Raw genomic sequence first — 12,250 nt, 5'->3', positions numbered from 1 at the left:
AAATTGAGCTTGAGCACTCCTGAATTTTGAGGTGTTCAAATCTGGAAGGCAGATGCTAGCAGGGGGGGTGGCTGTGGGCTCTGTGGGGGGGAGCATGGCAGCAATGTGTCTGGAGCTGCATGGAGCCAGACACGCTGGTCTAAGTTGCCCGGTAAGGGGGCTGGGGGTTGGAGAAGGGGTAGGAGTTTCTGGGGGGCAGTCAAGGGACAGGTACCGGGGGGGTTGGATGGGGCGGAGGTTCGGGGGGGGCAGTCAGGAGACAGGCAGCAGTTGGATAGGCACAGAAGTCCCAGGGGTTTATCAAGGGACAGGTAGCAGGTGGGGTCCTGGGGGAAAGTTGGGGGGGTGTCAGGAGGAAGCAGCTGGGGACAAGGAGAAGGGAGGCTTAGATAGGGGCTGGGATTCCAAGGGGCAGTTAGGGGCAGGGGTCCCGAGAGAGGGGTATTAGGGGAGAAGGACCAGCAGTGTTAGGAGGTATGGGTTCTGGGGGGCAGTTGGGCAGGGGTCCGGGTAGGGGGCAATCAGCGGCTGTGGGCCAGGTTTCAAAGGGCTTTGGGCTGCCCGCAGAACGCCGTGTGCGGGGGAGAAGTCGGAGTTGCAGGGGCGGAAGGTCAGTGGGGCGCAGCGGGGGGTTGAACTGTCTCTGTGCTGCCAGGAAATTCCCGGGGGTGGGATGTGGCGAGTGGGGGAAGGGGGAGGAGTTAATTGAATCTTGTCCCTGTTTGTGCCACTTGCCTCTCACCCCTGATACAAATTCATGTTCCTCAATCCCAGCAACTTCTCCTTTCTTGGAGGAAACCTGTTGCCCTGAATTATTCTCCATCCTGGAGGTTGCAGCGGGTTAAATTTCCCAGTGTTGATCTTTCCCCTCTCCTTTGAGAACCATTTCTTCCCCCCTTTATCTCTATTAAAATGTTTGCCGATGAAAGAGACCAGCCACATCTTTAATACATGTCAAAGCCAGAGGCCTCCCCTTGTTTGGGGATCAGTGGTTCCCAGCTGGTAATGGGAGAGTTGGCTGGACCCTTTTCTTTTCTCCAGCTGGCACTGGATGAGGAGGTCACTCTGAGTGCAGCGGGGTCCAGAAGTATCCCAAACCCCATGGCAAAGGGTCTGTGTGAGCGGTTGATTCCCCCTGTGCTAAGCTGTAGCCACCTCTGGGGTGGATCCATGGTGGCCATTATTTGCTAGTGACAGGCCACGGACATTTCTTACCTTTCTTGCCTTCCAGGCCTTCCATTGTCCTGTTAAAGAGGCATCCCCCAGGGCTTCCTCTGCCTGTGTGACTGGCCAGCAAGGGGTGGTGGTAACTTTCTATCCACTTCTCACACTCTGTGAGGTAACACTGTTGCAGGGGCGGGGAAGGTGTCTGTGTGGGGAGATTGCATCTGAAGGGGGATTGTGGTAGGGGGAGGTGTTTGGGTGGCTGGGCAGGGGGTATCCTAGTCAGGTTGGTGGGTTGTGGAGGTTTGGGGTTTTGGGGGGTGGTGGTTGTGATGTGCCCATCCCTGAGGCTATGGGTCCTGGAGGTGGGTATCGCTGGGGGCCTGGTGGCTTCAGAACCGTGGGGGTGGATGTCTCTTGGGGAGGTGGGACAGGGGGTTAGAGGGAGCCTGATTCTGTGCCAGGGACTCTGTCTGAGCTTCCCCCACTGGCTCCTGGGATCGTTGCAATGCCCAGTGCACAGAGCTGGGGAAGAGGATCTCTGGCACTAGGTCAGGGAATGCCAGGGAAGCAGAGTGAGGGGTCCCACTGTAAAGCATCAAGGGGTCTTGCTGGGTGGAGGAGGGGGTTCCAGACAAATGGCATGGCAGATCCTACTGGCGGTGGTGTGGGGGGGGGGTCCTAGGCAGGCAGTGAGGAACTGAGTTCCCAGTAGGTGGGTCTCTGGCTGCTGGGGGCTCTTGGTGGGGGGAACCCTTTGGGATTCCCAACCTGACAGTCATGGTCTGGTGGGGATTCCCTGGCTGGTGGGGCTTTGAGGGGTATCTGAGGTCCCTGCCAGGGACTCTAGGGGTTGGATCCCAGGGAATATCTGGTGGGCCCCTGGCTGTGGGAACTTCTACTAACAATGATCCTTCTCTCTGAACAACTTGTGCCAAAGTCCTGGCTCCAAGCACTGCCCGGCATTCCCCAGTCACGTGCCCTGTCACTGTGCTAACTTTCTGTCCACTTATCAAACACTGTGAGTGTGAAATCAGATTTTGCTTTTCTCCTCTTTTGACAACTGCAGGAACTTTTGGTTCCATTTAGAAAATTTGTGCTCCCAGTCCTTGTTCTCGATCTGGGGGTTGAGGGAGGTGGGAAGGGGGTCAGAACTGCCACACAATGGTCTTTTCCACAGCATTCTGGACTCATTCTTTCTGAACTCTGGTGTCATTGAGACCATTGTTAATCCAGAGTCACTGTATGGAAAGACAAGAAGTGACTCCAGATGGATAGTGGGGCAAATGAGATCAGCAATTTTCCCTGTGAGGAGGGGCTCTCATTAGCTGCTCTCCCCAGAGAGCTAAAGGAGGGAAGCTGCTCAGATGCTCTGTCCTTCTCTGCTCAGGATATTGGGGTTCAGCTTTCTGGGTCAGACGCTGCAGCCTCCATTGTGATCTGGGAGACCAGGCTTGGCAGCTGCTGCTCCCCTAGTGGGGCTCTGTGCTGGGAAGTGACCTTAATTAAAGCTTCTTTGCCCGGCCCAGGGGATGACTTTCTCCAGCTGGTCCTACCCCCTAGGGCAGCCCTGGACCTTATTAATACTAATTTCTGAGCCAGACATTCCAAGTAACTGAAAGGAATGAAGGGAAAATGCTGGAGTCTGGCCTTAAAATGACTCCACACAAACAGACCCCCCTCATTTCTCGTCCCATTAGCAATTGCAGGATAAAATCCAGCCATGGGGGAGCAAACTACCCAGGAATAGGACTTTCCTACCAGATGGGCAGGGAGAGGGGACAGGGAAAAGGAGATAGAAGGAGAAAGAGACTGATAGGGGCCATGGGAGAGAAGAGTTTGGAGAGAGATTTCCAGATCTCTAATCTGCCCAGAAAGATGTATTGCTGCACCCTGGGTAGAGTCACTTTTCTGTAGAAAAGATGAGAATCAGACAAGAGGAAAATCCAGTTCCTGACTCCATATTCCCCCTGCTGGGGTGTGCAGAGGTGTAGTGAGCGCCCTCCGACCAGAGGGGGCCCCGCTTGGAAGGGGGCCCCTAAAAGTGGCAAAAAAAATGTAAGGTATAACTAGGTAAGTGACATTTATTGACGCTATTGCACAATCCATGTCGGTTTTACTGACAAAACCGTGAAGTCATTATGATACATCATAATGCTATTGGCTACATCAGTTGTCTGTCGGTCAGTTTCGAATTTTAGTTGGACCCATTCAAAGAATGTGTATTTGCGTTCATAATGGCGGTCGGCGGATAAATGTTATTAATTTAGTTGTTTAGTTTATCGTTTCCAACGCAGAAGCGTGCTTTGTGATGTCTAAGAGAATGTATAAGAGCGGAGCTAGTAAACGAAAGGCAGCAAAAGATGCCGAGAAGGAACTTGAGAAAATTCCAAAGTTGTCAATGTATTTTGCGCTGCAATCCAATGTACAGGTACAGGCACATGAAACGGACAGCGCTAGCAGTGACGAATCGTATCCAGAAGTATCCAGAAGTGCTTCAAGTGAGGTCGAAGGTGAAGCCAGTTGTTCTACCAAACAAACTGTGACAGATATTCCAGCTGCTGCCGGGAAAGTAGTATCTGAATCTGAACCACTGACTGATGATCCAAGAGATTGGCCGTCTATAATATCAGACAGGCAAGTGTGTGACATTGTTGCACGTGGCCCACCGGAGCAGAATGAAAGTTACGAATTTCCATTTAATGAGGAAAGACGGAGGTTCACAAGTACTCATTTCTATTGAACCATGGCAAATGGCGAGAAAATAAGACGTTCATGGTTAATGTACTCAGTTCAGAAAAATGGTTTGACCTTCGGTCAGGCATAGTAAACCGTACATCTATTGACCAACTCGAATTGCAGGCTTTTCTGAAAGAAAAAGATTTCTGGAGAAATGTTGTCAAACGCATGGTTGATGCCGTTATTTTCTTATCCGAAAGAAACTTGGCATTTCGAGGAAGTAATGAAAAGCTCGGCGATCCTTCGAATGGCAACTTTTTGGGATTGTTTGAATTGCTTGCAAAGTATGATACTGTCCTCAGCAAACTTTTACAGAGGATTAAGAAGGCAGAAACACATGTTCAGTACCTCAGTCCACAGATCCAAAACGAGCTGATTCAACTTGTTGCCAGTAACATTCAAGAGGCCAACATAGCACAGCTTAAAAAAGCAAAATATTATTCAGTTATTTTGGACTGTACTCCCGATGTGTCACATGAAGAACAGATGTCTGTGGTGTTATGCTTTGTTGAATGCAACAGTGAAGATGGTGTCAATATTCGTGAAGCATTTGTGGTTTTCTTAATGTTCATGATACAACTGGCGAGGGCTTATTAGAAGCGTTTCTTGAAAAGGCAAACAACTTAGGAATAGACATTGCTGACATGAGAGGCCAAGCTTATGATAACGGTGCAAATATGAGAGGAAAGAATAAAGGAGTTCAAGCCCGCATGCTAGAAATAAATGACCATGCCTTGTATGTACCATGTGGAGCTCACACTTGGAATCTTGTGATCTCAGACACGGCAAAGTCATCGAAATATGCCATTGACTTTTTCGGTCTGATTAACAGAATATACGTTATCTTTTCTGCTTCACCTTCACGTTGGGATATACTTCAAGAACATATGCTAATATCTGTGAAAGGGTTATCGGACACTTGTTGCTGTGAAGCCATTGCGTTACCACCTTGAAGAATTGTGCAATGCTTTGTCATCTTTGCGAGAATATGCGCTCGAAAAGAAAGATGGCAATACAGCAACAGAAGCCGGTGCGCTTTTAGACCATGTTACTACATGGCCTTTTGTTCTGACTGTGTACACGTGGTATGATATACTATTTCACGTCAATAAAACCAGCAAATTAATTGTCACCAGATGTGTCAATTGACGTACTGCAGGCAGAAGTCGGTGCTACAATGAAGTTTTTGGAAGACTATCAAAATACAGGATATAACTCTGTTGTCACAAATGCACGTGAAATAGCAGAGCATATGGGTATTGAGCAGGTGTTTCCAGAAATCAGGGTGCGACGTAAGAAGAGAATGTTTGATTACGAATGTGCTGATGATTCGAGTCGTCTTTCTGCCGAAGAAAAATTCAAATAGCAGTTCTTTCTTGTTCTCACTGATCAGATCATATCTTCTGTTTCATCATGATTTGACCAACTCGTGGAGTGGTATAAGTTGTTTGGATTTCTGTACAACACTAACAGCCTGAAGCAGTGTCACAGAGAAGATGAACTGGAGAATCACAGCAAAAATTTTGAAAGAAAAATGGGAGACATTGATGCCAACGAACTCATAAGGGCATTAAATCGTTTTATTTATGTCATCAAGAAAGAGAGAGGACTTGTCACGGCAAACAATTTTTTAACGTACATATACAAGAACAGCCTTCAGGAGATATATCTGAATCTTTGCATTTGCATGAGAATTCTTCTGACTACACCAGTTACTGTCGCTGGTGCTGAAAGGAGCTTCAGCAGAATGAAACTGATCAAGAATATCCTGCGCTCAACCATGACAGATGACAGGCTTTCTGCGCTTGCAGTTATCTCAATCGAAAACAAGATTGCCAGATCTCTGGACTATGACGCATTGATTAACCAATTTGTGGAGAACAAGGCTCGAAAGAAGCGCTTTGCGTAAATAAGGAATACATGTACACTGTAGGCCTATGTATACATAATATGAACCCTGTATATTGTATAAAATAAATACCGTATTCCAGTTTCTGCATTGTAAGGGGCCCCGGACATATGTTCGGAGGGGGCCATGTTCTTTGTTGCTACGGCCCTGGGGGTGTGGCTGCCGTGGGGTCAGTGTCTGAGGGAATCCCCCACAGTGACTCCTTTGATTCTGCGTTTTTCCTGCCTTGTGTTCAGAGACTTTGTCATGGGATGGGGGGAGGGAGAAGGGAGGTTAAACATATCTCTGTGAGCTTAGCTTGGCAGGAGAGGCCAGGTCTACACTGTACAAAGAGACCAAGCCTTTCTCAGCATTGCAGACTCTAGGGTGTCTGTCTGCAGGGAAAGGGCCCGGGGGAATCATGCTGTGAAATGAATTAAAGCCTGTTCTGAAACCTTCACAACTGCCCTTCTCACTCTGCCAGGATGCGGAATACTGTCCATGTTTCGCTCCAGTTCATCCCGTCCTCTCGTTGGACAGGGAAGAGAAATGGCTGCAGAGGAGCCAGTTCAGGTAGGTATTATCAGGGGGTTGCTGGTGGGTTCCTCCAGGAGGGAGAGGGACAGCAAATACACCGGAGATGGGAAGGTTTGCACAGTCTGGTTTGCAGGAAATGCACAGGGTGGAGAAAGGGAGGAGGACAGAGGTGTGCTAAACCTGCTGGGAGTTAGTTAATAAGTGGCCTAGATTCTAGGAAGAGACCCAGGCGGTTTGGCGGTGGAAATGCTCTAGTCTGTGGAGCAGAAAATAACCCAGCTCCATGGGGCTGGGAAAACTGACCAGACTCATAGTGCTGGAGCCCGACCTGACTAACCAGCGGCTGCTGTGAAATATGAAGGGGGCACCCACCAGTGAGGCTGAGGGGAGATTCCCATCCCTTCATATGAGGGTGTTGGGCTTCCTACCAGGGAACTGTCCCTGGACCCTGCTAGGGGCTCCATCTCCTGAATCAGTCTGTGGCTAGTAGGTGTGTGATGGCCCTGCTGGGAGAGAGGAAGGGCTCTCTTTTTCCTCTCCCCGTGGTGTTTCCTGGATGCTCTGAGCAGGATGGGGGTGGGACTCTGACTGCAATCCACCCAGAGTTTCTGTTTGGCTCCTGTCCCCCATGTATACGGGGGCTGTGAGTGGGGCAGCAGGTCCTGAGTGTTGGACTCTTGCTCTTTCAGGGGCCGGTGACCTTAGAGGAGGTGGCTGTGTATTTCACCAGGGAAGAGTGGGCTCTGCTGGACCCCACTCAGAGAGCCCTCTACAGGGATGTCATGCAGGAGAACTATGAGAATGTGACCTCGCTGGGTAAGGGTTCCTGTCCCCTCTGTTCTTGGAAGGGGAAAAGAAGAGAGATGGTTCATGCCAGCCCCCAGTGCCACCTCTACTCTGCCCTGTTTCAGAATCACCCCAATATGCCAGTGACACACACGCTACCAGAGACCCTCCCCTGCTGCAGAACACTTTGGGAACAGAGCACAGGAGCCGTATCGCAGAGTGTGCTGTTTGCTCAAGTAAAACTGAGGGTTAGGTGCAGCATAATCAGCAGAAGCTTCCTACCCCTGACCTCTCAAACCCTGAGCCTTCTCCACCCAGACCACAATTATGCTTGGGGTGTAACGAGCAGGCTGCTGGAGTCAGAGCTGCTGGTCCAGGGTTACTTATCACACAGACAGTCCGTGTGTCCTTGAATGCTGGCTGGGGGTATCCAGAGAAGGAAGTTCAGTGGCGGATTTAGCGTAAATGCGGCCTTGTGCTCAGGTCCATTTTAGGGATCCCTCCTTGGGACACAGGCAAGAAAAAGAACATTCTCTCATTTTCCTCCCACCCCCATTTTTCATTTTTTTCTTCATCCTCCTCCTATAGGTAATAGGAAGTAAATGAGGCTAAAGTGAGGTACCTTGATTGTTTTTGTAGTCTGAGTTTTCCACAGACCACTTGAAAATCGCTGAGCATCTCATTGCACCACTTAATGATCTTTCCAAATATTGTTTGTACTGTTAGCTAGCTATTGTAAAGCACTTTGGATAAGAGCCCTTTATTAAAAAAAAAAATTAAAAACGTTGGAGTGCAGGGTCTGGCCAGGAGTTAAGGTGTGGGAGGGGGCTCAGGGCTGGGGCAGGTGGTTGGGGTATGGAGCACTTACCTGGAACAGCTCCTGTTTCATGCTAGCAATGTAGGTGGGGATATGGTGGGCAGGAGTCAGGGTTGGGGATGTGTGAGGGGCATGGGGGTGTGGGGGAAGGGGTTATAGGTGGTGCAGGAATCAGGGAGGGCAGGGAAAAGACAGTTACTCACCTTTGTAACTGTTGTTCTTCGAGATGTGTTGCTCATATCCATTCCAGTTAGGTTTGCGCGCTGCGCGTGCATGTTCGTCGGACTATTTCTACCCTAGCAACTCCGGCGGGCCGGCAGGTCGCCCCCTAGAGTGGCGCCACCATGGCGCCTGATATATACCCCTGCCGGCCCCTCCGCTCCTCAGTTCCTTCTTGCCGGCTACTCCGACAGTGGGGAAGGAGGGCGGGTGTGGAATGGATATGAGCAACACATCTCGAAGAACAACAGTTACAAAGGTGAGTAACCGTCTTTTCTTCTTCGAGTGATTGCTCATATCCATTCCAGTTAGGTGAATCGCAAGCCTTACCTAGGCGGTGGGGTCGGAGTGAGAAGTCGCGGCATGGAGCACAGCGGAGCCGAAGGCCGCGTTATCTCTGGACTGCTGGACCAGGGCATAATGGGAAGTGAAAGTATGAACGGAGGACCAGGTCGCTGCCCTACAGATCTCCTGGATGGGCACATGGGCGAGGAAAGCCGTCGATGAGGCTTGAGCCCTGATAGAGTGCGCAGTCACGTGGTCCGGAGGGGTATGAGGCAAGTCATAACAGGCTCGGATACAGGACATCACCCATGATGAGATTCTTTGAGATGAGATGGGCAACACTTTGACACGTTCCGCTACCGCCACAAAGAGCTGGGGGCATTTGCGGAATGGCTTGGTTTGCTCTATATAAAAGGCGAGCGCCCTACGGACGTCCAGTGAGTGCCCTACGGACATCCAGTGAGTGAAGCTGCTGCTCCCTGTGGGACGAATGGGGTTTCGGGAAAAAGGCAGGGAGAAAGATCTCCTGGTTGACATGGAAGGCCGAGACCACCTTGGGGAGAAAGGCTGGGTGCGGTCTCAGCTGCACCTTGTCCCTGTGGAACACAGTATACGGGGGATCTACCATGAGAGCCCGGAGCTCCGACCCCCGTCTAGCAGAGGTGATGACCACCAGGAAGGCGGTCTTCCAGGAGAAGTAGAGAAGAGAGCAAATTGCCAAAGGCTCGAAGGGAGGAGACATGAGCCGGGCCAGAACCAGGTTCAGGTCCCAGGTGGGGGCGGGGCAGCGAATCTGTGGGTAAAGACACTCCAGACCTTTAAGGAACCTAGTCACCATCAGGTGAGAAAACACCGAGCGGCCATCCCTTCCTGGGTGGAAGGTGGAAATGGCCGCCAAGTGAACCCTTAGAGATGACACCGCCAGGCCCTGTTGTTTGAGGGACCAGAGGTAGTCAAGGATAGTAGAGATGGAGACTGCAGTGGGAAGGAAGTTCCGATTAGCACACCAGCACGTGAAGCGCTTCCATTTGGCCTAATACGTCGCTCTGGTGGAAGGCTTCCTGCTCTCCAGGAGCACCTGAAGCACCGGGGTAGAGCAACGCATTTCAGGTCGGGTCAGCCACTCAGGAGCCACGCCGTGAGGTGCAGCAATTGAAGGTCCGAGTGATGGAGCCTGCCGTGGTCCTGAGTGATCAGGTCCAGGTGAAGAGGCAGGGGGACAGGGTCGGCCAGAGACAGGTTCAGCAACATGGAGTACCAATGTTGCCGGGGCCACGCTGGAGCTATCATGATCAAGCGGGCCCTGTCCCTGCACACCTTCAGAAGGACATTGTGGACGAGCGGGAACGGAGGGAATGCGTAGAACAGGTGTGTCGTCCACGGAATAAGGAAGGCGTCCACTACCGAACCCGGTTCGAGGCCTTGAAAAGAGCAGAACATCTGGCACTTCCTGTTCCCTCGGGATGCAAAGAGGTCCATCTGGGGACATCCCCACCTCCGGAAGAGCGAAAGGGTGACGTCCGGGCGAAGGGACCACTCGTGGGAAAGGAAGGATCTGCTCAGATGATCCTCCAGCGTGTTCCGAACCCCGGGAAGGAAGGATGCGATGAGGTGAATGGAGTGGGCTATGCAGAAGTCCCAGAGCCTCACGGTCTCCTGACACAGGGAAGGAGACCTCATGCCGCCCTGCTTGTTTATATAATACATGGTCGTTGTGTTGTCGGTGAACACCGAGACACAGCGGCCCTGAGGTTGTTGACGGAACGTTTGGCAAGCAAGGCGGACCGCCCTCAATTCCCGTACGTTGATGTGGAGGGTCAGCTCTTGAGGTGACCACCGGCCTTGGGTCCGCAGGGTTCCGAGATGGTCCCCCCAGCCTAGATCTGAGGCATCCGTTGTCAGGGACACCGAAGGCTGGGGCGGTGGAACAGGAGCCCTGCGCACACCACAGACTGATCCAGCCACCACTGCAGGGAGCCTAATACGTCCTGGGGGACAGTGACAATTGCGTCCAGAGGGTGCCTGGCCGGACGATACTGAGTGATGAGCCAGGACTGGAGGGGCCTCATGTGAAGCCACGCATACCCTGTGACAAACGTGCAGCCCGCCATGTGGCCCAATAGAGTCAGGCAAGTGCGTATTGAGGTCAAGGGTGCTGCCTGCAGTGGTTGTATGGTGGCCCTCAAGGTTTGGAACCTTGATAGAGGAAGAACGGCTCTGGCCAGAGTAGAGTCCAGAAGGGCTCCAATAAACTCTATCCTCTGAGTGGGGATTAGTGTTGACTTTTCTACATTGAGGATTAGACCCAAGCTCGCGAAAAGTCTGTTGACCATGGGGACGTGGCTGAGGACTTGTGCCTCTGAGGATCCCCGGATCAGCCAGTCGTCGAGGTATGGAAATACATGTATGCGTCTGTGACAAAGGTGGGCGACGACTACAGCCATACACTTGGTGAACACCCGTGGGGCCGTAGAGAGGCCGAACGGGAGGACTGTGAATTGATAGAGGCGGTGGTTGACCACGAACCGAAGGAACCGTCTGTGGGGTGGGAAGATGGCTATATGAAAGTAGGCGTTTGCATGTCGAGGGCGGTGTACCAATCTCCAGGATCCAGGGATGGGATAATGGTCCCCAAGGATACCATACGGAACTTCAACTTCACCACGTATCTGTTGAATTCCCACAGGTCGAGGATAGGCCTGAGGCCTCCCTTGGCTTTGGGGATCAGAAAATAACGGGAATAAAACCCCTTGCCCTGCTCGCTCTCTGGGACCTCCTCTATGGCTCCTTTGGCGAGGAGCGTTCGCACCTCCTGAAGGAGGAGTTGCTCGTGAGAGGTGTCCCTGAAGAGGGACGAGGGAGGGTGCGAAACAAAATACAGATGGTATCCAAGTTGCAACGTGCGTAAGACCCATCAGTTGTATGTTAGCTGGGACCATGCAGGGAGGAAAAACGAAAGACGGTTGGAAAAGGGAGGGGACGGATCCATGAGGGAAACTGGTGCAGCGCCCTCGGGCGCACCTTCAAAATGAAGGTTTCGGGCCGGAGGGAGCCTTGGAGGAGCTCTGGTTTTGTCCTCCTTGGTTGCCCAATTGTCTGCGTCAGCCATTTCTACTTCGTTGTCTGGTGAAGTCTTGCCTCTGCTGGGGTTGGGGGTAGGGCCGGCATTGTTGTTGAGGCTGGAAGGGTCTGCGCTGGGTGACAGGTGTATGCATCCCCAGTGAGCGCATAATGACCCTATTGTCTTTGAGGCTTTGTAGCCTGGGGTCAGTCTTGTCCGAGAACAGGCCTTGGCCTTCAAACGGGAGATCCTGGATGGTATACTGGAGCTCCGGAGGGAGGCCAGAGACCTGTAGCCAAGAAATGCGGCGCATGGTAACGCCAGAAGCTAGAGTCCTGGCGGCCGAATCTGCGGCGTCCAGAGATGCTTGTAGGGAAGTTCTCGCTACCTTCTTGCCCTCTTCAAGGATCGCAGCGAATTCCTGACGCGCATCTTGCGGAAGCAGCTCCTTAAATTTCTCCGCTGCCACCCAGGTGTTGTAAGTGTAGCACTAAGGATAGCCTGTTGATTGGACACCTGAAGCTGGAGGGCGCCCGCAGAATAGACCTTTCGGCTGAGCAGGTCCATGCGCCTCGCTTCCTTAGACTTTGCTGCCAGGGCTTGTTGGCCATGGCGCTCCCTCTCATTCACAGATTGTACGATGAGGGAGCACGGGGGGGGGGAACATATAGATACTCGTACCCCTTCGAGGGCACCATGTATTTGCGCTCCACTCCGCATGCAGCTGGGGGAACGGACGCCGGTGACTATCAGA

General features: G+C 51.9%; 1 protein-coding gene across 3 annotated transcripts in view; it reads left to right on the top strand.

Annotated features, from left to right (window-relative positions):
• LOC115635995 (gastrula zinc finger protein XlCGF8.2DB-like) overlaps window positions 1-12,250 on the top strand; it is a 71,385-nt gene that overhangs the window by 36,615 nt on the left and 22,520 nt on the right. Inside the window, exons 5-7 of one of the 3 annotated variants that reach the window (XR_003996764.1) lie at window positions 1,232-1,339; window positions 6,276-6,364; window positions 7,018-7,056. The gene's annotated coding sequence lies outside the window, so the exon portion shown is untranslated. Of the gene's footprint in view, window positions 1-1,231; window positions 1,340-6,275; window positions 6,365-7,017; window positions 7,057-12,250 lie in introns of those variants that run through there. The other 2 variants (XR_003996765.1, XR_003996763.1) reach the window with 2 other exon arrangements.

This window comes from Gopherus evgoodei, chromosome 16 (assembly GCF_007399415.2).
Source record: "Gopherus evgoodei ecotype Sinaloan lineage chromosome 16, rGopEvg1_v1.p, whole genome shotgun sequence".
Classification (NCBI taxonomy): Eukaryota; Metazoa; Chordata; order Testudines; family Testudinidae; genus Gopherus; species Gopherus evgoodei.
This window is presented reverse-complemented; position numbering and strand designations above follow the sequence as displayed.